The 24,841-nt window shown below is 34.1% G+C and overlaps 1 long non-coding RNA gene across 3 annotated transcripts in view; it reads left to right on the plus strand.

The window, feature by feature from the left end:
- The window catches only part of LOC141388137 (uncharacterized), a 50,796-nt gene that overhangs the window by 21,346 nt on the left and 4,609 nt on the right, over positions 1–24,841 (plus strand). Inside the window, exons 2-4 of one of the 3 annotated variants that reach the window (XR_012408739.1) lie at positions 15,916–22,030; positions 22,734–22,856; positions 22,910–23,119. This is a non-coding gene — a long non-coding RNA (uncharacterized lncRNA). Of the gene's footprint in view, positions 1–15,915; positions 22,031–22,733; positions 22,857–22,909; positions 23,120–24,841 lie in introns of those variants that run through there. The other 2 variants (XR_012408740.1, XR_012408738.1) reach the window with 2 other exon arrangements.

Consider the following 24,841-nt stretch of genomic DNA (forward strand, 5'->3'; position numbering starts at 1 on the left):
ATGTCATAGATTAAATAGTATGTTTTGAACATGGTATAATTTGTCATCAATTTTCGACGGATTGAAGAAAGTTGGAGAAAACCAATAATGTAAAGTGAAATAACTGAATTAATAAATAGTGCAATAAATAATATAGTAGTCTTGCGTTGCATCGTTATTTACAAATTACATAAAGCATTTAAAATATTTTAAACAAAACATTTGTAGGCCCGTTATTATATGTGACCGATAGTTAAAGAAATTATGTTATCGGACAGATAAACCAGTTTTGGTTATTACGAGTTCCATTTACCTTTGAACTGTCCGATAAGCAAAAGGTTAGACCATCTTCCTTATAACTTTTAAAGTTGGGTTTACTCAATTCATGTTGCCATATTTTATTCAGCCAAAAAAAGAGCAGCAAAATCATTCCGTCAACAAGTGGACTATCTTAAATTTTATGATGAAAAAGAGTTTGTAAAATGTTCAGAATTTCAAAAAGTACGTTTTGTAGTATCGGTAGCATAGACAATAATGTCATGTGGATATCAAATATGAAAATATAATAAAAATTTACGGAGTTCGAGAATAATTCAGACGTGTTTTATTTATAACTGCAGACTATTACATTGGCGACGAGGAGAAAATCAGATTGAGGAAGAATCGGGATCAGGATCAAATAAATAAGCATTAATTGGAAAATTTTAAGAGGTTTGGAATCATTTAAAATGGATATGAATAATTTAGGTAAGATGTATCATAGAAGTCTTATTAATACGAGTCGTCTCAACCTTCCCACTGTTATAAGATTATACGACACTGCCTCGGGAAGAAATGAGGATTGTGAACGTTTTAATACTATCTCAGACTGAATTTCCACATTGATTGTTTCTTTTAATATACTTATATATATATTTTTTTCTTTTACATGTACACAATATCAAAATGAGCCATGAGTTTGGAATATTAACTTCTGTGTATGGAAGTTCAAACTATGGTATGGTTACTTATACACAGTGCAAACAAATTGAGTAAGGAATTTGTAATGTTGGAAAATGCGATGATTAGAATCAGTTCCCAATTTCTAATGTAAGATTTAAATTCGGTTCACATTAGATTAAGATGATGATGATGTATTGCTAGTGCGATGATTAAATTCGGTTCGCAATTGATTAAATTCAGAATACATATTGAGCAATGCGAATTATTTTGCTGGTGCGATGATTAAATTCGCTTCGCAATTGATTAAATTCAGAAGAGAGCAAAATATAGAAAAGTAGAATGATTTATTCAAGCTAATATGCAATGTGTATAAGCAACCCCGAACTTGGGAAGTGAAATGAAGGTGTGACGATTCAAGAAGATGTCACAGGAAATTAAATTATTTGTGTCTTAAAGATTTAGATATGGGTCGGACACAATTCACACGTGGGCTGTTGGAATTTCAGTTTGAAATAGATGATGGTAACTGTGCAATTAAATGGAATAGTTGGTTGCGTGGCTTTGAGCTTTTTGCAACTGCAAATCGAATAACAGATTGTGACGAAAAATACAGTTGGTTGTTACATTATGCTGGCACAAAAGTACACAGAGGATTATGTCAAACGCGGGCCACTGATTGGTGGATTTATTCCTCATTTAAACAAATATGATGATGCGGTAATGAAATTACAGAATTTCTTTGCACCGAAACGAAATGCCACATATGAACGACACATCTTTCGAACAATGAAACAAGAACCAAACGAGAGAATTGAACTGTTTGCAGTGCGTCTTCGTACACAGGCCGAAAGATGTAATTTTGGAAATCAAATTGAGAGCAACATTAAGGATCAAATCACGGAGGCATGTTCATCTGATTTACTGCGGCGTAAGATTCTTGAACGTGGTGATGACAGTTTGGATGAAATTTTGAAAATGGCAAGGATTATAGAAGCAGTATCGGAACAGCAGAAGTCGTTTCGAACATCCAAGTCAGCTTGCGGTGACAGTAATTCGCCGAACAACAATAATGTAGATGTGAGCAAAATTGGCAGTCAGGATATGCGCAAACGACAATTTCGAAGTAACCAAAACAATCGATTCGAATGTTATCGGTGTGGAACAAAGGGTCATAAGGCTAATGACAATCGCTGTCCAGCGAAGGGTAAAGAATGTTCGAAGTGTGGTGGGAAAAATCATTTTGCTCGGAAATGTATGACAACGAACATTCGGAAGCGCAAGAGAAATGAGCATTACGATGAAAACGATTCACGCTATAAGTCATTAAACAGAGCGACAGGGAACTACGATAATACTATCTCAGACTGAATTTCCACATTGATTGTTTCTTTTAATATACTTATATATATTTTTTTTTCTTTTACATGTACACAATATCAAAATGAGCCATGAGTTTGGAATATTAACTTCTGTGTATGGAAGTTCAAACTATGGTATGGTTACTTATATGATGATTAGAATCAGTTCCCAATTTCTAATGTGAGAATTAAATTCGGTTCACATTAGATTAAGATGATGATGATGTATTGCTAGTGCGATGATTAAATTCGGTTCGCAATTGATTAAATTCAGAATACATATTGAGCAATGCGAATTATTTTGCTGGTGCGATGATTAAATTCGCTTCGCAATTGATTAAATTCAGAAGAGAGCAAAATATAGAAAAGTAGAATGATTTATTCAAGCTAATATGCAATGTGTATAAGCAACCCCGAACTTGGGAAGTGAAATGAAGGTGTGACGATTCAAGAAGATGTCACAGGAAATTAAATTATTTGTGTCTTAAAGATTTAGATATGGGTCGGACACAATTCACACGTGGGCTGTTGGAATTTCAGTTTGAAATAGATGATGGTAACTGTGCAATTAAATGGAATAGTTGGTTGCGTGGCTTTGAGCTTTTTGCAACTGCAAATCGAATAACAGATTGTGACGAAAAATACAGTTGGTTGTTACATTATGCTGGCACAAAAGTACACAGAGGATTATGTCAAACGCGGGCCACTGATTGGTGGATTTATTCCTCATTTAAACAAATATGATGATGCGGTAATGAAATTACAGAATTTCTTTGCACCGAAACGAAATGCCACATATGAACGACACATCTTTCGAACAATGAAACAAGAACCAAACGAGAGAATTGAACTGTTTGCAGTGCGTCTTCGTACACAGGCCGAAAGATGTAATTTTGGAAATCAAATTGAGAGCAACATTAAGGATCAAATCACGGAGGCATGTTCATCTGATTTACTGCGGCGTAAGATTCTTGAACGTGGTGATGACAGTTTGGATGAAATTTTGAAAATGGCAAGGATTATAGAAGCAGTATCGGAACAGCAGAAGTCGTTTCGAACATCCAAGTCAGCTTGCGGTGACAGTAATTCGCCGAACAACAATAATGTAGATGTGAGCAAAATTGGCAGTCAGGATATGCGCAAACGACAATTTCGAAGTAACCAAAACAATCGATTCGAATGTTATCGGTGTGGAACAAAGGGTCATAAGGCTAATGACAATCGCTGTCCAGCGAAGGGTAAAGAATGTTCGAAGTGTGGTGGGAAAAATCATTTTGCTCGGAAATGTATGACAACGAACATTCGGAAGCGCAAGAGAAATGAGCATTACGATGAAAACGATTCACGCTATAAGTCATTAAACAGAGCGACAGGGAACTACGAAACGGAACGGGTGCAGATGGTTTCTTCTATGGAGGAGTATGACGATAATGCTGATGATAATGTATTTTGCATTAGTACATCCGACAGTTCAAACGAAATACGATGTCAAATTGGAGGTGTTGAGACCACGGCTATCATTGACTCGGGATCAAAATACAATGTGGTGGATCGAGAAAATTGGATGGATTTGAAAAGCAAAAATGTAAATGTAATCGGTCGCCAGAAACAAACTGATAAGACATTCACAGCATATGGTGGAAAACCGTTGAAGCTTATGGGACTTTTCAAAGCGATGGTTCAGATAGATGGTAGAAGCACTATAGCAGATTTTTATGTTGTTGATGAAAAAGGGAAGCTCTTATTAGGTCGCGATACGGCTATGTGTTTGCAAGTATTAAAAATAGGAAATAACATCAATCAAGTTACTGGGAAAACTGATGATCATCAACTTGGCAAAATCGCCGGTATCATAGTTCACATACCGATAAAAGAAAATGTAAAACCCATAGTACAACCGTATCGGCGTATCCCTGCTCCACTCGAGGAAGCTGTCGACAAAAAGATTCAAGAAATGTTACGACAAGGTATTATTGAAAAGGTGAATGGCCCCTCGAAATGGGTTTCTCCGGTTGTCGTGGTGCCAAAACGAGATGATATACGTCTATGTGTCGATATGCGTCGAGCAAATGAGGCGGTCAGTAGAGAAAATCACCCGTTACCAACGATAGACGATTTTCTACCCCATATAGGCACCGGTAAATTTTTCTCCAAATTGGACATTAAGCAGGCCTTCCACCAGGTCGAAATTGCTCCTGATTCAAGAGAAATCACGACATTTATAACTAAGCGTGGACTCTATCGTTATACTAGGCTTATGTTTGGCATTACATGCGCTCCAGAAATCTTTCAAAAAATTATGGAACAAGTACTAAATGGGTGTGACGGGTGTCTTAATTTTATAGATGATATTATTGTTTACGCGGAGACGAAAGATGAACATGATAGACGTTTGAAAAAGGTTTTTGATCGTCTTCGAAAATTTAATGTGACGCTCAACATAAAAAAATGTGTCATTGGAGTTTCAGAGCTTGAGTTTCTTGGCCATCGATTGTCGCCAAACGGGATCACACCTACGTTTGATAAAGTGGATGCCATCAAACGGTTCCGAGAACCTTCGACATCTGAAGAGGTACGTAGTTTCTTGGGTCTGGTAAATTATGTGGGAAAATTCATACCAAATTTAGCTACAATTAACGATCCTCTACGCAAGTTAACTAACAAAGATACCCAATTTGAATGGAGTTCAGTTCATGCAAAAGCTTTTAATGATTTAAAACGGTATATGTCAACAGAAAAAACACTTGGGTATTACAGTACCAAAGATCGTACCCAAATTATTGCAGATGCCAGTCCAGTGGGACTAGGTGCCGTTCTTATACAATTTAACGAATCAGGTCCACGTATAGTATCATACGCTAGTCGCAGTCTATCCGCTATCGAGAAAAGGTACGCACAAACAGAGAAGGAAGCCCTTGCTTTGGTATGGGCAGTAGAAAGATTCCATTACTACGTTTATGGAAAGCTATTTGAACTAGTCACCGACCACAAACCACTGGAGACAATCTTCGCACCGAGATCGAAGCCATGTGCACGGATCGAACGATGGGTATTGAGATTACAATCATACCGATACAAGGTAATCTACCGGCCTGGTAAGTCAAATATAGCCGATCCACTATCGCGACTGGCCGTTGGTTCAATAGCAAACATTGAAATTACTGGAGAACGGTGCGAAGACTCAGATTATTATGTCAATTGGCTGCTATCGCATGTAACTCCAAAGGCGATGAAGCTTCAGGAAATAGTACAAGCGTCTGATAACGACCATGAAATTCAAGCAGTAAGAAATGCAATTATGAATCAAGAATGGGTTGGTGCTGCTGAATCATACAAAGTATATGAAACAGAATTGAGTTTTGCAGATCGTATACTATTAAGAGTATTGTCATTCCATCGGACTTGCGGAGTCGTGTACTAGATTTGGCCCATGAAGGACATCCAGGTATGACGGTAATGAAAAGACGTCTACGAGCAAAAGTATGGTGGCCTAGAATCGATCAAAATGTTGAGGCCATGGTAAAAAGGTGTCAAGGTTGTAACCTCGTTAGTATACCGTCTAATCCAGAACCGATACGCAGAACCGAATTACCATCAGAACCGTGGCAGCACCTAGCGGTGGATTTTTGTGGACCATTACCTTCGGGTCACCACCTATTTGTCATCGTTGATTACTACAGTCGTTTCATGGAGGTCGAGATAATGGCAAAGATCGATACAATGGAAACCATAAATCGATTGGAAATAATTTTTGCGCGATTTGGATTTCCAGTATCCATTACGGCAGATAATGGACCACAGTTTGGCGCTGAGTTTCGAAATTACTGCGAAATAAACAACATTAAATTGATAAACACGACACCATACTGGCCCCAGCAAAATGGTGAGGTTGAGCGGCAAAATCGGTCACTATTGAAGGTTCTGAAAATAAGTCAAGCAACAAAAAGCAACTGGAAAGCAGAATTGTTGAAATATTTGTTGATGTATCGATCAACACCACACTCAACAACATTGAAGTCGCCAGCCGAATTGATGTTCAATCGGAAGATAAGAGATAAGCTTCCAACTATAACACAGCCATTGGAAATCGACGAAGAGCTGCATGATCGTGACAAAGAACAAAAAGAAAAAGCAAAGGTATATGCAGATTCCAAGAGAAATGCTAAGCATATCGATATAAAAGAAGGGGACATGGTCATATTAAAACGGCAGGTTGTGATGAATAAGTTAGACTCACCATTTGAGCCAAACATACACAAAGTATTGAAAAGGAGTGGTTCTGAAGCTTTGGTTGAATCGACGGAAAATGGAAGAATGACGACAGTATAAATGAATCATCGTTCAATCCACTTGTGAACGAAGGAAATAAATCAAAGCCTTGTGCCCGAACCACGGGCAATCAATCTCCTTCGATCGTATTGCCAACGGGGGACTTGGGATCGCTGCAACAGGGGCGACTATTGCCAGCCAAACGCAGATGTCAAAAGCCAATACGATTCCAGGAGTATCGAATGTAATCAGAATAATTTGTTTATATTATATTTGAAAAAAAATAAAATAAAAAAAAAAAAATAGTATCTGTAGTATCGGTAGCATAGACAATAATGTCATGTGGATATCAAATATAAAAATATTATAAAAATTACTTTTTACGGAGTTCGATAATAATTCAGACGTGTTTTATTTATAACTACGGACTATTACACGTTTCAATTTCTAATACAAAAAATCGGCTGTTCTATACAGGCAAAAGTGTCAAAGTATGTACAAAATAATATATAAATCGCTGAATCACTAATCGGTTTTATTTCAGACCATATGCCGTGTCAACTCAAACGAAGCTATTGATTACATTAAGGTTTTATGCCAGTGGAAGCTTCCTAATTACAGTTGGTGATTATTGTGGCGTTAGTATGGTACAATCATTACAAGGTAGGACACAGCAAACATATGATTACAATTTTTTGCTGAAGTCCTCCTATTGTGTCAAAACAGTTTTGAAAAGTTCACAAAATAAATTAATTGAAAATCAAATAAAAAATAAATAAAAAAATCAAAATAAATATGCATAAATAAAACCAGCAAGAATTATGTATTATTGTTATGGATGGGTGCTGTCTGCCATTAAGCAATAGGACCAGATGAGTGGACTATGCCGTGTGTATTGTAATCGCAGCTTACCGATGTCCAACTTCCGTACCTTTGCTGTAACTAGGTGATAATCGTACATCGAATGAATTAATGCCTTCCATCTATTTGATTTCTTTTTTTATCTGGAGACCGCCAGGTTCCCTTATAAAAGTCAAGATACTTGACTCTGCTGTTGCTAACTACCATGTATTTTTTCGCGGCGAAGACAAACACCTCCCTTCAAGATTGATCAGTTTAGCTTTTATTCGAATTGTAGCAAGTCTTTCATACGTGGCGCCAGACTAACTGGAAATCAGCAACTTATACTTAATCATGGCAGCTATATACAGTGCGTCCCCTTTATGTGTGGTTGTGACCCATTTCCCTGTCCATCATATTTTCTGTATGACTGTAATAACGGTTTCCTACGTTTGCAGGAGTCAAGTAGAAATAGGGTTAAGTTCGGCTGGGCCATACGTATTATACCATCCACCATATCGGGAGGTACTGGTCTATTGGGGCTATATCAAAACGTGGGCTGATATATAGCCCATTTTAAATACCAACCATCCTTACAATAATAAAAGATGATAAAGAGCTTTCTTAACTATAGCGTTTTATTTCATATAAGCATTTTACTAAAAGAAAATCAGTAGTGGTTTGCATTTTAACAGCCTCAAATGCCCTTGTCATTCATATAATTTTTAATTTTTGTCTTCTTCGTATGTACGTGAAGAGGTGGACATTAAAGTAAGCATAACATTCTTTATTTTGTTTTTCAAAATAGTCAGCCTTAATCCCATAATCGTCTTTATTTCCCGCAATGAAAATTAATTTTTGGTCTGCTACAGAATTCATTTGCGTCATTTGCTTGCATATACACACACGCAAGAAATAACACATACACAATCACAAGTACACAATAATTTTAATTTCAAAAAATTCACAACACAATTGTCTATCAACAAATTTGAATAAGTCAAATCCAAAAATCTATTATTTATTTTCACTTTTTTTATTTGTGTATTTTTGTTTTCCTTCACATATAAAACTATATTAAAGATTTGCATTTTCGCGTGGTAAAACTAGAAAAATAATTGGCTAAAACATCCTTTTTTAATTTCCCCGATGAAAACTTTTTTTATGCGATGGTAATCAAACTATGTGTAAGCAATATATAAAGAAATTGTGCGATATGCCACGGTTTGCATTTAGTCTGGCTTGTTATGTCATAGATTAAATAGTATGTTTTGAACATGGTATAATTTGTCATCAATTTTCGACGGATTGAAGAAAGTTGGAGAAAACCAATAATGTAAAGTGAAATAACTGAATTAATAAATAGTGCAATAAATAATATAGTAGTCTTGCGTTGCATCGTTATTTACAAATTACATAAAGCATTTAAAATATTTTAAACAAAACATTTGTAGGCCCGTTATTATATGTGACCGATAGTTAAAGAAATTATGTTATCGGACAGATAAACCAGTTTTGGTTATTACGAGTTCCATTTACCTTTGAACTGTCCGATAAGCAAAAGGTTAGACCATCTTCCTTATAACTTTTAAAGTTGGGTTTACTCAATTCATGTTGCCATATTTTATAGCTGTGTTCCTTTACTCACCTGAGGTTACCATTTGTTACCATTTTTAACTTGCAAAGCGTTCCTTAACCCCGAAAAGTGGCAAAACTGGAAGCAATTTTTAAGAGAGTGAGAGTGGAGAGAGAGCGAAAATGGCTTTCCCTTCTACCACAGGCTACCAGCAAAATTTCTGCAGGTAAAAAATGACAGAACTGATTTTTCGACTTTAGCTTGACGATTATTTCACAATGAAAAAGAAAATGGACGAAAAACAGAAGAAAAAGTCGAACGCTGACAAAACTAAATTGAAAACTGTGAAATAAAAGACGAAAATTGATTTTTTATGTTTCTCTTTGACATTGCTGCCAGATCTACCATTTTTCCGTTCCTTTACTTTTCTGGTAAAAATGCTCATAAGAGAGCAATTTTGAGCCATTTTGACACTTTTCTCTTTTATCACCCTTACCATTCAAAAAGTAAAGGAACAACGATTATATTAATAACATGGCAATAGCAGCAAAATATATTCAAATAAACATAGAAAATACAAATCGTTTGTTTTATATTGAAGAACTGGATGATATTCACGAAAATATTCAGCTAAAAAAAGAGCAGCAAAATCATTCCGTCAACAAGTGGACTATCTTAAATTTTATGATGATAAAGAGTTTGTAAAATGTTCAGAATTTCAAAAAGTACGTTTCAATTTCTAATACAAAAAATCGGCTGTTCTATACAGGCGAAAGTGTCAAAGTATGTACAAAATAATATATAAATCGCTGAATCACTAATCGGTTTTATTTCAGACCATATGCCGTGTCAACTCAAACGAAGCTATTGATTACATTAAGGTTTTATGCCAGTGGAAGCTTCTTAATTACAGTTGGTGATTATTGTGGCGTTAGTATGGTACAATCATTACAAGGTAGGACACAGCAAACATATGATTACAATTTTTTGCTGAAGTCCTCCTATTGTGTCAAAACAGTTTTGAAAAGTTCACAAAATAAATTAATTGAAAATCAAATAAAAAAATCAAAATAAATATGCATAAATAAAACCAGCAAGAATTATGTATTATTGTTATGGATGGGTGCTGTCTGCCATTAAGCAATAGGACCAGATGAGTGGACTATGCCGTGTGTATTGTAATCGCAGCTTACCGATGTCCAACTTCCGTACCTTTGCTGTAACTAGGTGATAATCGTACATCGAATGAATTAATGCCTTCCATCTATTTGATTTCTTTTTTTTTTATCTGGAGACCGCCAGGTGCCCTTATAAAAGTCAAGATACTTGACTCTGCTGTTGCTAACTACCATGTATTTTTTCGCGGCGAAGACAAACACCTCCCTTCAAGATTGATCAGTTTAGCTTTTATTCGAATTGTAGCAAGTCTTTCATACGTGGCGCCAGACTAACTGGAAATCAGCAACTTATACTTAATCATGGCAGCTACATACAGTGCGTCCCCTTTATGTGTGGTTGTGACCCATTTCCCTGTCCATCATATGTTCTGTATGACTGTAATAACGGTTTCCTACGTTTGCAGGAGTCAAGTAGAAATAGGGTTAAGTTCGGCTGGGCCATACGTATTATACCATCCACCATATCGGGAGGTACTGGTCTATTGGGGCTATATCAAAACGTGGGCTGATATATAGCCCATTTTAAATACCAACCATCCTTACAATAATAAAAGATGATAAAGAGCTTTCTTAACTATAGCGTTTTATTTCATATAAGCATTTTACTAAAGGAAAATCAGTAGTGGTTTGCATTTTAACAGCCTCAAATGCCCTTGTCATTCATATAATTTTTAATTTTTTAATTTTTGTCTTCTTCTTCGTATGTACGTGAAGAGGTGGACATTAAAGTAAGCATAACATTCTTTATTTTGTTTTTCAAAATAGTCAGCCTTAATCCCATAATCGTCTTTATTTCCCGCAATGAAAATTAATTTTTGGTCTGCTACGGAATTCATTTGCGTCATTTGCTTGCATATACACCCACGCACGAAATAACACATACACAATCACAAGTACACAATAATTTTAATTTCAAAAAATTCACAGCACAATTGTCTATCAACAAATTTGAATAAGTCAAATCCAAAAATCTATTATTTATTTTCACTTTTTTTATTTGTGTATTTTTGTTTTCCTTCACATATAAAACTATATTAAAGATTTGCATTTTCGCGTGGTAAAACTAGAAAAATAATTGGCTAAAACATCCTTTTTTAATTTCCCCGACGAAAACTTTTTTTATGCGATGGTAATCAAACTATGTGTAAGCAATATATAAAGAAATTGTGCGATATGCCACGGTTTGCATTTAGTCTGGCTTGTTATGTCATAGATTAAATAGTATGTTTTGAACATGGTATAATTTGTCATCAATTTTCGACGGATTGAAGAAAGTTGGAGAAAACCAATAATGTAAAGTGAAATAACTGAATTAATAAATAGTGCAATAAATAATATAGTAGTCTTGCGTTGCATCGTTATTTACAAATTACATAAAGCATTTAAAATATTTTAAACAAAACATTTGTAGGCCCGTTATTATATGTGACCGATAGTTAAAGAAATTATGTTATCGGACAGATAAACCAGTTTTGGTTATTACGAGTTCCATTTACCTTTGAACTGTCCGATAAGCAAAAGGTTAGACCATCTTCCTTATAACTTTTAAAGTTGGGTTTACTCAATTCATGTTGCCATATTTTATAGCTGTGTTCCTTTACTTACCTGAGGTTACCATTTGTTACCATTTTTAACTTGCAAAGCGTTCCTTAACCCCGAAAAGTGGCAAAACTGGAAGCAATTTTTAAGAGAGTGAGAGTGGAGAGAGAGCGAAAATGGCTTTCTCTTCTACCACAGGCTACCAGCAAAATTTCTGCAGGTAAAAAATGACAGAACTGATTTTTCGACTTTAGCTTGACGATTATTTCACAATGAAAAAGAAAATGGACGAAAAACAGAAGAATAAGTCGAACGCTGACAAAACTAAATTGAAAACTGTGAAATAAAAGACGAATATTGATTTTTTATGTTTCTTTTTGACATTGCTGTCAGATCTACCATTTTTCCGTTCCTTTACTTTTCTGGTAAAAATGTTCATGAGAGAGCAATTTTGAGCCATTTTGACACTTTTCTCTTTTATCACCCTTACCATTCAAAAAGTAAAGGAACAACGATTATATTAATAACATGGCAATAGCAGCAAAATATATTGAAATAAACATGGAAAATACAAATCGTTTGTTTTATATTGAAGAACTGGATGATATTCACGAAAATATTCAGCTAAAAAAAGAGCAGCAAAATCATTCCGTCAACAAGTGGACTATCTTAAATTTTATGATGATAAAGAGTTTGTAAAATGTTCAGAATTTCAAAAAGTACGTTTCAATTTCTAATACAAAAAATCGGCTGTTCTATACAGGCAAAAGTGTCAAAGTATGTACAAAATAATATATAAATCGCTGAATCACTAATCGGTTTTATTTCAGACCATATGCCGTGTCACCTCAAACGAAGCTATTGATTACATTAAGGTTTTATGCCAGTAGAAGCTTCCTAATTACAGTTGGTGATTATTGTGGCGTTAGTATGGTACAATCATTAAAAGGTAGGACACGGCAAACATATGATTACAATTTTTTCCTGAGGTCCTCCTATTGTGTCAAAACAGTTTTGAAAAGTTCACAAAATAAATTAATTGAAAATCAAATAAAAAATAAATAAAAAAAATCAATAAATAGAAGTGGTTTTTTTGAGCTTGAGGTCATTAGTTTGATTTTTATTTTTCCATTTTTATTTTCCAATATTTCGGAATTCTTTGAGTTCCATCTTCAGGGAGTTTAATTTTATCTACAAAATGAAAAACAAAAGCAATAATAATAAAGTACGACTTATAATCTATATCACAGAATTGTTACAAACTAAATAAAATGTATAAATAAATAATTGTTGTTTGTATAATCACAGGAGAATAAAAGATCGCTTACGTGTAAATATCATTAACAATAAAACTTAAAACTAGCGTAGCATGTCTACCGTCGTCAAGAGTTATTATTGCACTGGATGTTATTTACTTATTACTCGATCTCTTCTCTGTGTAAGCTGCCTGTTACAATAAGCTGTGTTGTCCGTATCTGTTTTGTGGTTTATTCTTTTTGTTGTTGTTAAGCTATTTATGTGTAGCATCTCTAGTGTGAGTCTTTTGTTGTAATTGTTTTCTGTTTGCAATATTCTCACTTCGTCGATGTTTGGTGAGTGGTTATTATGCTTACAGTGTTCTGCAAGCGCTGTATTCTGTGTTATATTTGTATTCCTCAATTTTATGTCTGATTTGTGTGCCGACATGCGAGTTTTTAATTTGTTTTTTGTCGTGCCGACATAGAGTTTGCCACATGTTTCCTCACCGTTGCCACAACATTCAATTTTATAAATAACATTGTTTTTGTCCATCTTTGGAATTTTGCTTTTTAAGTTACTGAACATTGATTTGGTTGTATGATATGAACTATGTGCTATTGTGTATTTATTTTTGTCATATATATCAGACTTTTCAAATCTTTCTGATATATTTAGTACATATATCAGTGATTTATAAATCTTGTCCGGTTTTATATCTGTTGATTCTGGTGTTCTAGGTTTGTAATTGTTAATTAAGGATTTTATCATATGCTTAGGAAAGTTATTCATGTCTAATATGTTTTCAATTTTTGTTTTATTTTCGTCGTGGAATTTCTTGTCACTTATATTTAGAACTCTGTTTATAAGATTTTTAGCTATATTGATGATTGTTGTTTTGTGTGCTTCGAGTAGAAGTTAATTAATCTCCCAGATGCCGTGGGCTTCTGGTACCAGTTTAAATCGATACCATTGTCTTTATTTCTGATTACTAAGACATCCAGATAAGGGATTTTTCCATCATTTTCTTTCTCCAGAGTGAATTTTATGTTTCTGTTGAAGTTATTTAATACCTTTAGTGTTTCCTCTATTGAATCTTTCCTTATAATCGCGAATAAGTCATCAACATATTTAGTAATTATTTTTGGCTTATGTAATAATAAGTTTAGTGAATCATTTAGCAAAGTTTCCATCACCAAGTCTGCAATAATAGGGGAGGCTGGTGACCCCATCGGTAATCCCACTTTCTGCTTGTAATATTTATCTTCGTATTTGAAATATCTATTTTCTTTGATGCAGAACTTCACGATATTTATGAACATATTTTTAGGTATTTCTGTGTATTGTTGTATTTCCTCCCATCTGTCTTCTATTATTTTAAGTCCTAAATCTACAGGTATACTAGGAAACAGCGAAACCACGTCAAAGGAAACCATAATTTCGTTATTATCAATCGTCAAGTTTTTTACCTTATTTCTAAATTGCAACGAATCCCTTACATTGTAACTTAGAAATAAGGTAAAAAACTTGACGATTGATAATAACGAAATAATGGTTTCCTTTGACGTGGTTTCGCTGTTTCCTAGTATACCTGAAGATTTAGGACTTAAAATAATAGAAGACAGATGGGAGGAAATACAACAATACACAGAAATACCTAAAAATATGTTCATAAATATCGTGAAGTTCTTCATCAAAGAAAATAGATATTTCAAATACGAAGATAAATATTACAAGCAGAAAGTGAGATTACCGATGGGGTCACCAGCCTCCCCTATTATTGCAGACTTGGTGATGGGAACTTTGCTAAATGATTCACTGAACTTATTATTACATAAGCCAAAAATAATTACTAAATATGTTGATGACTTATTCGCGATTATTAGGAAAGATTATATAGAGGAAACACTAAAGGTATTAAATAACTTCAACAGAAACATAAAATTCACTCTGGAGAAAGAAAATGATGGAAAAATCCCTTATCTGGATGTCTTAGTAATCAGAAATAAAGACAATGGTATCTATTTAAACTGGTACCAGATGCCCACGACATCTGGGAGATTAATTAACTTCTACTCGAAGCACACAAAACGAACAATAATCAATACAGCAAAAAATCTTATAAACAGAGTTCTGAATATAAGTGACAAGAAATTCCACGACGATAATAAAACAAAAATTGAAAACATATTAGACATGAATAACTTTCCTAAGCATATGATAAAATCCTTAATTAACAATTACAAACCTAGAACACCAGAATCAACAGATATAAAACCGGACAAGATTTATAAATCACTGATATATGTACCAAATATATCAGAAAGATTTGAAAAGTCTGATATATATGACAAAAATAAATACACAATAGCACATAGTTCATATCATACAACCAAATCAATGTTCAGTAACTTAAAAAGCAAAATTCCAAAGATGGACAAAAACAATGTTATTTATAAAATCGAATGTTGTGGCAACGATGAGGAAACATGTGGCAAACTCTATGTCGGCACGACAAAAAGCAAATTAAAAACTCGCATGTCGGCATAAAATTGTGCAGAACACTGTAAGCATAATAACCACTCACCAAACATCGACGAAGTGAGAATATTGCAAACAGAAAACAATTACAACAAAAGACTCACACTAGAGATGCTACACATAAATAGCTTAACAACAACAAAAAGAATAAACCACAAAACAGATACGGACAACACACCTTATTGTTACAGGCAGCTTACACAGAGAAGAGATCGAGTAATTAGTAAATAACATCCAGTGCAATAATAACTCTTGACGACGGTAGACATGCTACGCTAGTTTTAAGTTTTAAGTTTTATGTTAATGATATTTAAACGTAAGCGATCTTTTATTCTCCTGTGATTATACAAACAACAATTATTTATTTATTTATACATTTTATTTAGTTTGTAACAATTCTGTGATATAGATTATAAGTCGTACTTTATTATTATTACTTTTATTTTTCATTTTGTAGATAAAATTAAACTCCCTGAAGATGGAATTCAAAGAATTCCGAAATATTGGAAAATAAAAATGGAAAAATAAAAATCAAACTAATGACCTCAAGCTCAAAAAAACCACTTCTATTTATTTAAAAACAGAAAGGTCGAAGAAAACAATAAAAATAGTTATAAAAAAATCAAAATAAATATGCATAAATAAAACCAGCAAGAATTATGTATTATTGTTATGGATGGGTGCTGTCTGCCATTAAGCAATAGGACCAGATGAGTGGACTATGCCGTGTGTATTGTAATCGCAGCCTACCGATGTCCAACTTCCGCACCTTTGCTGTAACTAGGTGATAATCGTACATCGAATGAATTAATGCCTTCCATCTATTTGATTTCTTTTTTTTTTTTTTGATCTTGAGACCGCCACGTGCCCTTATAAAAGTCAAGATACTTGACTCTGCTGTTGCTAACTACCATGTATTTTTTCGCGGCGAAGACATACACCTTTCTTCAAGATTGATCAGTTTAGCTTTTATTGGAATTGTAGCAAGTCTTTCATACGTGGCGCCAGACTAACTGGAAATCAGCAACTTAAACTTAATCATGGCAGCTATATACAGTGCGTCCCCTTTATGTGTGTTTGTGACCCATTTCCCTGTCCATCATATTTTCTGTATGACTGTAATAACGGTTTCCTACGTTTGCAGGAGTCAAGTAGAAATAGGGTTAAGTTCGGCTGGGCCGTACGTATTATACCATCCACCATATCGGCAGGTACTGTTAAAATAAAGAGCTTTCTTAACTATAGCGTTTTATTTCATATAAGCATTTTACTAAAGGAAAATCAGTAGTGGTTTGCATTTTAACAGCCTCAAATGCCCTGGTCATTCATATGATGCTCTCCAGAGTAGGAGCATGTTTTGCTCTCAATGCAGTTAATGTACGAATGGTATTGGCACCCCAGTTTTGCGCCAAAGTAAGAGGAATTATGTCCAAGGCTTCGGCGACAGCAGGTGCGAGTCAAAAGTTCTTACAAAACCATTTGGCACCACCATCAGGAACGAAATTGGTAGCCTTGGGATCCTCGCATTTGTTTGGGAAGTTATCTTTACCAATTTTCTTGATTTCAAAGAGATTAGCTCCAGACCGACATCCTCTGCAGACATTTCTGGTGGCACGCAGGCACGGGCAATGCGCAAATTACCACCTTTACCCAAATGTCTAATGGGAGTATTACAAATATTATTTTAGAAAAAATTAAAACAAATACAAACTGACAATATTTCAAATGAACAAAATATGTTGCATTTGCTATTATAATAATTGAAGTTATAAGCAAACCAACTTCAGGGTTTTTTTTTTTTTTTTTTTTGAAATTTTGTGAACCTGCCCAACCTTCTAATAATTGTACCATGGGCGTTAGTGTCACTACAGCAAGTCGTGTAGTTAAGGAAACGTCGAGTGCTTTAGCCTCAATGTCAAAGGATTATATTAAATTTCCATCTAATGTGAACCGAATGCAAAAGACATCGTCAGATTTCCAAACGTTATTGTTGCCATTGATTGTACCCACGTCCATATTCAATCCCCAGGACGAAATGACGGCTACTGCAACCAAAATGGCAGTTATCGTGGCATTTGCAGTTCTTCACACTATAGCTATAATAGAGAAGGACCCACTTCCGCCAACTGAGACTGAACTAATACCTGAAGAAGATTTTCCAGATTATATGGAGGACACTCAAGTTATAAATCAAGCCAATTCATTTGCAAGAACGATTTTGATTGAAAACTATTTTAAAAGGTACATTCAAAGTTTAGGTTGCCAACTGATTTTTTTTTATGATAAAACTGTGTGCTATAGTTTTCCTGGTACTGAGTTGGTACTTTTCTTATTGCCACGTTCTTCTATCCGTTTTTCGATTTCTGTTTAGATTTTGGTACGAACTTCCTAAAAAATCTTCCAAATTTAAACGTAACATGAAGATAGAATATTTTCGTTCGCAGCATATCCGACGAATATTTCGAAGTGTTAAAAACAGAATGGCAACGATATTTATACCCTCCTCTTATGGTGGACGATGTAAAACTATTAGTTTGCTGTACTGTAACAATTACATTACGAGACTGATTTAATATATTCGCGGTGCACACTAGAAGTAATTTCACTAAAATTTTGACATGAAATTAAAAAAAATGTAAAATAAAACGGAGTGTTTGTTTTATAAGAACAGTAAAACAAAGCAAAATTGGCGAACGCATGAATGCGTGTTTTTCAAAAAAAAAAATAAAATTTCATGTACAAATTGCATTGAAATGACTCTATTGTGAGACGGAACATTCATATCTGCGGCTTTGAAAACAAGACATTACACACACACAGTATAGCCATATAAAGAAAACTATTGCTGTTTTTGCTTTACACTACGTTTACTTTTACGAAATCCAGGGGATCTCAACTCTAAAATCCATTACTTATGCGAAAATTAAATTCACTGGATTTCAGATACGTTTTTATGTGATTTATGCCAATGGAATTGACAGTTAAAATCCACCTGATTTCGTAATGAAACCCTATTAGCTATTACTCTGTTAATATACTTTAGTTTTAAAAAAGTTATGGCCAACACTATTTCTGTTCCAGTACTGCGAGAATATCCTAATTTTTTACTATTTTTCCGATATCATAAATAAAAAATGTTATCAAAGTTAAAATTAGTAGCTTTTTGTACATTCTGGAAAAGAAATTGTATTTGTATTTCAGTTAATACTTTAGTATTTGAAATCTACTTTTAGCCTTTTAACGAATGCGGATTAACTAAAACTCCGGTTTAAAATTTTTTTCGACCAACTCTATTTGTACTTCAGTTTTTATTTCAATGTTTATATTCAGTCTTTTAAAGAAGGCACAATGTTAATTATTTATAATTTTAAACTACAATGATTTAAAAAAAAGGAGATCTATAAAGCAAAATATGAATTACGCTAAAAATTTTAATTTCTTTTCCTCCAATTGTAGCTGCAAAATTTCATTTTTTAGCTTCAAGGAGGACATCTCTTGTACATGTTTCTCTTGAGCACGTATGTTTTCTTGTTCATGCTTCTCCTGAGCGCGAAGATTTTCATTCTTGTGAAAGCTCTGCTGTAAAAGAACAAGTTCAATCTTTTCTTCTTCTAAATTACGTTTTCTTTTGCCACCGGTAACAAGCACCTTTGATTTAGGCTTTTTTAAAGACTGCGGTCCAAAGTCGATCGACCAGTCGTTTCTTTCTATGGTAATATTCATGTTGTTGTTCTAAAAATATATAAAAATGTTAAGTTAAATAAAACAAGTCTCTCTAAAGTTAAAATGTTGGTTTGGGACCCACTGTGGAACTTACATTTTCCTTATTGCTTTCCTCAATAAATTCATTGGAGTTATCTAGCTCACAGTAATCAGTGACATCAGGTTCAATAACTACAACGAAAATATACAATTTGCATACATTTGTTTAACCCTTCATTTTCTCTTATGACCTTACTAAAATCGCTCTCATAAGTATTTTCAAAGCCTGTTGCCGAATCTCCCAGCGTGGACGCAATTTTCTCCGAAACAGTAGACACTTTACAGGTCACCAATCCACCACCCGTACGATAAGTCTGTAACTTCTGTTCTGCAATTTCACTTTTTGACCGAAGTTTCATAACGTCATATTTATCACGTAGTGTCCTCCAAGTCGACGTGTTCCAATATTGGCTGCAAAGCCGTCCTCAATTTTCTTCCACGCTTCTTCTTTTTGCTTCCATACAACGGAATCTGATTTTTTGTTTTCGATAACATTTCTTTGTTCCTCTACTAAATTTACAAGCAGGAGCTCTTCCTCATTTGTACAATTTTGCACGCTTTCTTTGACAGGTTTCCATTGTGGCTTAAGATTGTTTTTGCAAGAATAAATAATTTTTTTCTTTCACAAAATAAATCACAAATTTGTTTTGTTTTCTTTAAGTAAAGTGAAGATGCCGCTATGATAAAAAAATATTTAATACCAGTTACATCTGCAAAAAGTAACCGTTTTGTTGCCACATGTCTGAAAACTGACATTTACTTTAAAGGGAAGTTGTAATAATGAAAACCGGTTAAAGTCTACTTTTTACCTAACTTTATTTAAAGTACGGTATAACTAAAGTTTCCTTAAAAGATAAGATGTAATAACGGGCCATACATTTAGATGGCAGACCGTGTTCAAAAACATAGAAAAGCTTTACAATCAAATATTTTATTTGAGGAATGGATAAAAATATATATGTGCAATTACTTAAGTTTCCTGTTCTTGTTTAACAATTGATAATCGGGGCAGTTCGCATTTTTACGTATGTACGTGAAGTGGTGAACATTAAAGTAAATATAACATTTCTTTCATTTCGTCCAATGAAAATAATTTTTTTTGAGTGAGCCATATACAGATTTGCTTTTAAACAGTATATCTGAACTATGAATATGAACTCTGTGATATGATAGTCTCACAAATGTTAACAATTTAGTAAATTTTGATAGAGGTGAAAAATTATGGACTGTTTGAATTTGTAGGTCAAATTGTCCTGTTTAAAAAATGGGGAATATATGTTAAAAGAAAACATTTTATTCTGTCCAAATAAAGCATATTTTACGGAAGATTAAACTGAAATTGAACCACTTTAAGCCACAGGTCGTTTTAACACCGCAAAGATTGATTGCAAACATTGACGTGAATTCGGGTATTTTCTCATATTTTTGCATTTGATTATGTTATTGTCGCTTTCTGTCATCCCACGCTTATAAATGCATTTCCTCGCATTTGTCCTAAAACATAAGTGGATCAAAAAATAATTCTGTTTGTAATTTCGAATTTTGATGAATTTGAATATTCTATGTGAATTTAGATCTTTTTACACAAGCACATTATGTGACTCCATTTTACAAAATCCTGGAAATAAATGAAGTGCATTTACATATGCTTTTTCCGTCATTTGCTTACGTATACACCGCACGAAATAACACATCACACGTACACAATAATTTTAATTAAAACAAATAAAAATTTATGAACACACATCTTTAGCAACTAATTTGAAAAAATCAAAACAAAAAAATAATCATGAATTTTCACTTTTTTATGGTCTGGGTTTTTTTGTTTTTCTCCATATACAAAAATTATATAAAAGAGTTTTATTTCCGGTAGTTTATAAATAAAAACTGTTTTGCTTACATTAGTATTGGTGTTTCGTGCATTGCTTAGAATAAATGACGCAGCACCGAGTGGATTATTCATACATTTAGATGTCAGATCGTACTCAAAAATCTAGAAAAGCATGTGCATCAAATATTTTATTGGAGAAATAGATAAAAACATGTATGTTCAATTTTTTTAATTTTTGTCTTCTTCTTCGTATGTACGTGAAGAGGTGGACATTAAAGTAAGCATAACATTCTTTATTTTGTTTTTCAAAATAGTCAGTCTTAATCCCATAGTCGTTTTTATTTCCAGCAATGAAAATTAATTTTTGGTCTGCTCCAGAATTCGTTTGCGTCATTTGCTTACATATACACACACGCACGAAATAACACATACACAATCACAAGTACACAATAATTTTAATTTTAAAAAATTCACAGCACAAATGTTTATCAACAAATTTGACTAATTCAAAACCTAAAACTAAAAAAATAATTGGTTAAACCATCCTTTTTTAATTTCCCCGATGAAAACTTTGTTTATGAGATGGTAATCGAACTATGTGTAGACAATATATAAAGAAATTGTGCCATACGCCACGGGGTGCATTTAGTCTGGCTTGTTATGTCATAGATTAAATAGTATGTTTTGAACATGGTATAATTTGTCTTCAATTTTCGACGGATTGAAGAAAGTTGGAGAAAACCAATAATGTAAAGTGAAATAACTGAATTAATAAATAGTGCAATAAATAATATAGTAGTTTTGCGTTGCATCGTTATTTACAAATTACATAAAGCATTTAAAATATTAAAAAAAAAAAACATTTGTAGGCCCGTTATTATATGTGAGCGATAGTTAAAGAAATTATGTTATCGGACAGATAAACCAGTTTTGGTTATTACGAGATTCATTTACCTTTGAACTGTCCGATAAGCAAAAGGTTAGACCATCTTCCATATAACTTTTAAAGTTGAGTTTACTCAATTCATGTTGCCATATTTTATAGCTGTGTTCCTTTACTTACCTTAGGTTACCATTTTTACCATTTGTTACCATTTTTAACTTGCAAAGTCCCGGACCACACTAGAGCGATTTCAATGAAATAATTTCATGAAATTAGCAGTTCTTAGATCGAGTTCCCCACTACAGTAATTTCATAAAATTACTTTAGTATGGAACTCGATCTAAGAACGCATAATTTCATGTAATTATTTCATTGAAATCTCTCTGGTGTGGACCGGGACAAAGCATTCCTTAACCCCGAAAAGTGGCAAAACTGGAAGCAATTTTTAAGAGAGTGAGAGTGGAGAGAGACCGAAAATGGCTTTCTCTTCTACCGCAGGCTACCAGCAAAATTTCTGCAGGTAAAAAATGACAGAACTGATTTTTCGACTTTTGCTTGACGATTATTTCACAATGAAAAAGAAAATGGACGAAAACAGAAGAAAAAGTCGAACGCTGACAAGACTAAATTAAAAACTGTGAAATAAAACATTGCTGCCAGATCTACCATTTTTTCCGTTCCTTTACATTTCTGGTAAAAATGTTCATGAGAGGGCAATTTTGAGACTTTTCTCTTTTATCACCCTTACCATTAAAAAAGTAAAGGAACAAAGCTTATATTAATAATATGGCAATAACAGCAAAAGTGGACTATCTTAAATTTTATGATGAAAAAGAGTTTGTAAAATGTTCAGAATTTCAAAAAGTACGTTTCAATTTCTATTACTAAAAATCGGCTGTTCCATACAGGCAAAAGTGTCAGAGTATGTACAAAATAATATATAAATCGCTGAATCACTAATCGGTTTTATTTCAGATTAATGCTGTGTCTCCTCAAACAAAGCTATTGATTACATTAAGGTTTTATGCCAGTGGAAGCTTCCTACAATCATTACAAGGTAGGACACAGCAAACATATGATTATTTTACAATTACAATTTTTTCCTGATGTCCTCCTATTGTGTCAAAGCAGTTTTGAAAAGTTCACAAAATAAATTAATTGAAAATCAAATAAAAACTAAATAAAAAAATCAACATAAATATGCATAAATAAAACCAGCTAGAATTATGGATTATTGTTATGGATGGGTGCTGTCTGCCATTAAGCAATAGGACCAAATGAGTGGACTATGCCGTGTGTATTGTAATCGCAGCTTACCGATGTCCAACTTCCGTACCTTTGCTGTAACTAGGTGATAATCGTACATCAAATGAATTAATGCCTTCCATCTCTTTGGTTTATTTTTTTTGATCGGGAGACCGCCAGGTGCCCTTATAAAAGTCAAGATACTTGACTCTGCTGTTGCTAACTACCATGTATTTTTTCGCGGCGAAGACAAACACCTCTCTTCAAGATTGATCAGTTTAGCTTTTATTCGAATTGTAGCAAGTCTTTCATACGTGGCGCCAGACTAACTGGAAATCAGCAACTTATACTTAATCATGGCACCTATATACAGTGCGTCCCCTTTATGTGTGGTTGTGACCCATTTCCCTGTCCATCATATTTTCTGTATGACTGTAATAACGGTTTCCTACGTTTGCAGGAGTCAAGTAGGAATCGGGTTAAGTTCGGCTGGGCCGTACGTATTATACCATCCACCATATCGGGAGGTACTGTTCTATTGGGGCTATATCAAAACGTGGGCTGATATATAGCCCATTTTAAATACCAACCATCATTAGAATAATAAAATATGATAAAGAGCTTTCTTATATATAGCGTTTTATTTCATATAAGCATTTTACTAAAGGAAAATCAGTAGTGGTTTGCATTTTAACAGCCTCAAATGCCCTTGTCATTCATATGATGCCCGAGTGGGAGCATGTTTTGCTCTCAATGCAGTTAATGTACGAATGGTATTGGCACCGCAGTTCTGCGCTAAAGTACGAGGAATTATTTCCACGGCTTCGGCGACAGCAGGTGCGAGTCAAAAGTTCCTACAAAACCATTTGGCACCACCATCAGGAACGAAATTGGTAGCTTTGGGATCCTTGCATTTGTTTGGGAAGTTATCATTACCAATTTTATTGATTTCAAAGAGACCAGCTCCAGACCGACATCCTCTGCTGACATTTCTGGTAGCACGCAGGCACGGGCAATGCGCAAGTTACAACTTTTACCCAAATGTCTAATGGGAGTATTAAAAATATTATTAAAAAAAAATTAAAACAAATACAAACTGACAGGATTTCAAATGAACAAAACTTGTTGCATTTGCTATTATAATATTTGCAGTTATAAGCAAACCAGATTCAGAGTTGTTGTTTTTTTTTGAAATTTTGTGAACCTGCCCAATCTTTTAATAATTGAACCATGGGCGTTAGTGTCACTACAGCAAGTCGTGTAGTTAAGGAAACGTCGAGTGCTTTAGCCTCAATGTCAAAGGATTATATTAAATTTCCATCTAATGTGAACGGAATGCAAAAGACATCGTCAGATTTCTTTTCTATTGCAAAATTTCCAAAAGTTATTGGAGCCATTGATTGTACCCACGTCCATATTCAATCTTCCGGAGGAAATGACGGCTACTGCAACCAAAATGGCAGTTATCGTGGCATGTGCAGTTCTTCACAATATAGCCATAAAAGAGAGCAGGACCCACTTCCGCCAACTGAGACTGAACTAATACCTGAAGAAGATTTTCCAGATTATATGGAGGACACTTAAGTTATAAGTCAAGCCAATTCATTTGCAAGAACGATTTTGATTGAAAATTATTTTAAAAGGTACATTCAAAGTTTAGGT

The sequence above is a fragment of the Musca autumnalis genome, unplaced genomic scaffold, assembly GCF_047663935.1.
Source record: "Musca autumnalis isolate F117 unplaced genomic scaffold, ASM4766393v1 scaffold_6, whole genome shotgun sequence".
NCBI lineage: Eukaryota > Metazoa > Arthropoda > Insecta > Diptera > Muscidae > Musca > Musca autumnalis.